We start from the raw sequence: 3564 nt of genomic DNA on the forward strand, positions 1-3564 counted from the left end.
GAGAAATGGGAGCAATCCCCGAGGCTGAGAGATGGCTGCGGAGGCGGCCGACCCCTCCCGCAGCGGTGCGGATGGTGCGGCCGGAGCTGGTGGTGTGATCGGCAATGGAGGGGGGGGGGCACGGGGTGTGCTGCCCTGCTGTGCTCCCGCAGCTGCATTGGGGACTAATGCAGGGGGAGATGTGTCCTGCCCCTCCTCCCCCCCCCCCCTTCATTGCTGCTGTGCTGCAGGGTTGGCTTCGAGGGGGGAGAGGGGACCCCTCAGTGGGGCTGGATCCCACCCAAAGCTGAAGCAGGGGCACTGTGTGTGTCCCTTCACTTCCATTTGATGTTAGTGTGCTGGGAGGTGGGGGGGACGACACACACGTTGTATGTGTGTATGTGCACATCTGTCGGTCCTTCCCTCTGCGGTTTGTAACAAAACCCATCTGTTTCTCCCCCCAAAAATATCCCTCCTGATGGAGAAATGGGGTCTGTGCTGTGGGGTGTTGGGGAGGTGCCAGCAGAATGCTGCATTAGGATGGAAGACTGAGAACCCTGCAGAGCTCCCCACCCTCTATGTGGGATTCCAGGGCTCTGAGGGCTGCGGTGGTCGGCTCCCCCCCCCCCCCCCCCCTTGGGATGCTGGAGCTGCTCCCCACTGCTGCAAGGACCCACGCACTGCTGCAGACCTGCATCCCTTAAGCATGGATTCCCCAGTGGAGAAGGAGGAGGAAGAGATGCTTCCTGAGGTCCCAGCTTGTGCCCTGCAGCTGACCCGAGGGCATCATCCCTCTGTGGGTACCTTAGAGCAGGGCAGGAGGCAAAGGATGCTGCGCACCAACACAGCTCCACCTCCAGAGCTGCATTGTGCCCTGGCAGCCCTCCAGGATGGGATTATTCCCCTGAGCAGCTGCTGCCACAGCACACTGTGCTTTGAAGCACCCTGAGCTGGGAGCTGACAGCAAAGGGTGCTGCCACAGGTTGCCCCTGTGTCCCCCCCCCCTAATTGTCACCCTGTGCCCTCTGTGTCACCCCGCAGTGCTCTGCAGGGCTGTCCCTACACCTCATCGGGTCCTGGGGAGCTGTTGGGAAGGCAATGCCGGCAGGAAAAATCCTGCAGGAGGTGGTGCCAGGCTCAGTGCCTGCACTCCTGCAGCCTTGAGGAGGAGGAGGAGGGTGGGCTCACTGCACTGAGCTGTATCCAGCAGCAATGGGCTGCACTATGGTCTCAAAGCCCAGGGACACCTTTGCCTGCAGGAGGAGAGAAGCATCCCCAGAGCTGTCCTTTTCTCTCCAAGGGTGGGGAGAAGCACAGCCCTCCTGGACCCTCCTGCCCTCAGGACAGCAGCTGGTTCCCCCCTATGGAGCATCCTCAGGTCACACTGCACCTCCAGACCCACGGTGCCATGTCCCCATCTCTAACCATGGCACCTCCATGGGCTGCAGGGCACAGCCGGGCCCCAGGGTATGCGTGGTTGGAGCGTGACTCAGCCAGACTGTGTGGGGCACCCGTTGCCTTTGCTAAAGCACAGGGGGATGCCAGAGGCACAATTCTGCCTGCTGAGGATGCTCTGGGGCACAACAAACACATCTTGCCCTGTAGCCAAGCAGAAGATGATGAAGAATTCAGGACCAGGATGGAGGATGTTGTCCCCCTACACTAGACAAGTAGGTCTATAGGGAGGGGACCCCTGTGCCCCATCCCTGTGGTTGGAGCAGACCCTGAGGCTTCAGCATCTGTCCTCTTGGGATCCATCCTTGCCCGCAGCATTGGCTCCAGGTTGGGCTGTGGGTTGTACAACCACACAGCCAACAGGGCTCATGTGCATGGAGCATCTGCACCCTGATGTGGAAAGACTTATCCATCCTTCCCCATGGAAGCAGATCTGCACCCAACCACTGGTGAGTGCGTGTGAAATGAAGCTGAGAAAGGCACTAACCTGGAGCCTTTCCCTCTTAAAAAAGCCACAAAGAATCTTGAGAGGAGTCACAGGATCGTAGAATTACGAAGGTTGGAAAAGACTTCCAAGATCATCCCTGGTCCCTGAGTGTTTGCAAAGACAGTCATCATCACGTGGCTCCGGCTGCACGCTGAGGAGCAGATGCTGTGTCCACCAACTCGCCGTGCGGGAGAGAGCTCAGAGAGAGCAAAAATAGAGCAGCTGAAGGCACGTTGCTGCGTGGGCTCCATGCAGCCCATTGGGAGCCCACTGTGGGAGCAGCAAAGACCACTTGGATCTGCTGGTTTATGGATGCAACGCTCTCCAGCCATTCCATTGATGTCAAGAAGGCTCCTGGCTATGGTGAGAGATGCCAGGTGGGCTTTGCATCCCATAAGTGAAGTTATTCTCTATGCCCTGGCTGGGGCTGATGGTCTCCTTGCCATCCTATTTGCCTGAGGAGTGTTTGGGGATGGCGCTGGCACCTGTAGCTGCCTGGATGAGGAGGTTGATGTTCTGCCTACTACGTTCTGACGTGGTTGTGTCTATGGAATGCTCACACTGTCTTAAGCAATTAGTCAATGAACCAGAAGAAAGCAGTTGCCAGGCCAACCCGAAAAGGAAACACGTTCGTTTCAAAGATGCGTCGTGACAGCTCTTGGAGAGAAATGGGTTTGGAGCAAAGCTCAGCTCAGATCTCATAGAGCGCTCGAATGGATTGAGTTGGGAGTGACCTCAAATCTCACCCAGTTCTGACCTGGATTTCCTGGATCCTGAAATGGAGGGCATGGAAGAGCTGAGCTTTGCTAAAGGAAAAGCCACCCTTGTCCTTTAGGGCTTTGGGCTGTTCCTGATCTTTGCCATCCATTAAGGCCAAGATGTGCCCACACTTGAGGTCCTGGGTTGTGCTGAATGAAGCAAAAGTAATGGGATGTTCCCCATAGCAGCATCCGTCAGCAGGAGGTACTCCAGGTCACGGTGCTGGATTGGCCAAGGCCATTTCTTCACTGGACATTGGGACTGCTTGTTAAGCTTCAGGATCATTCTGAATGATGGGCACCTCAAAATGAAGCTGTCTATGTGTCTACAAGCTGTGGTGGGCTCAAGCCATTCCACCCCATGCCCAACTAGAGGTGTGGGACCAGCTCAGTGCCAGCAGCCCAGGCTGAGCCTCTTGGAGTGATGGATGCAGCTCAGTGTGCTTCATGGAGGTCCATTTGGAGGTGGGATGCCACTCTCTCTTCTGTAGGTGTTGGTGTCTTATCCGTGTTGAAGGATAGACCCAGAGCTGTCTGTGTGATCTATTCTCAGCTGAAGTTGTGATTAAAACCCTGAAGGAAGCAGATGCACCGTGGTAGGTTCAGACGAGCCAAGCATTGGAGGCACCGGATCAGATCTACAGATGTATTTTTCCCCTGGAGCCTGGTTTATCTCCAAGACTAAAACCTTGGCTGTGAGCATCACCTGCTGATGAGGACACCCTGCAGTCTCCAACCTGCTGACATGGGAGCATCCCTTCCCCATGGCTGCATGCAGGATGCCGTCCCATCCTCCTTCCTCCCTGCCCCGCAGCAAACATCACCGTGTTCTCAGGGCTGGGATTCCTGCCCCACGCTCCCTCCCCCAGTTTGGCAGGGCTTTGG

This window comes from Coturnix japonica, chromosome 17 (genome assembly GCF_001577835.2).
Source record: "Coturnix japonica isolate 7356 chromosome 17, Coturnix japonica 2.1, whole genome shotgun sequence".
NCBI lineage: Eukaryota > Metazoa > Chordata > Aves > Galliformes > Phasianidae > Coturnix > Coturnix japonica.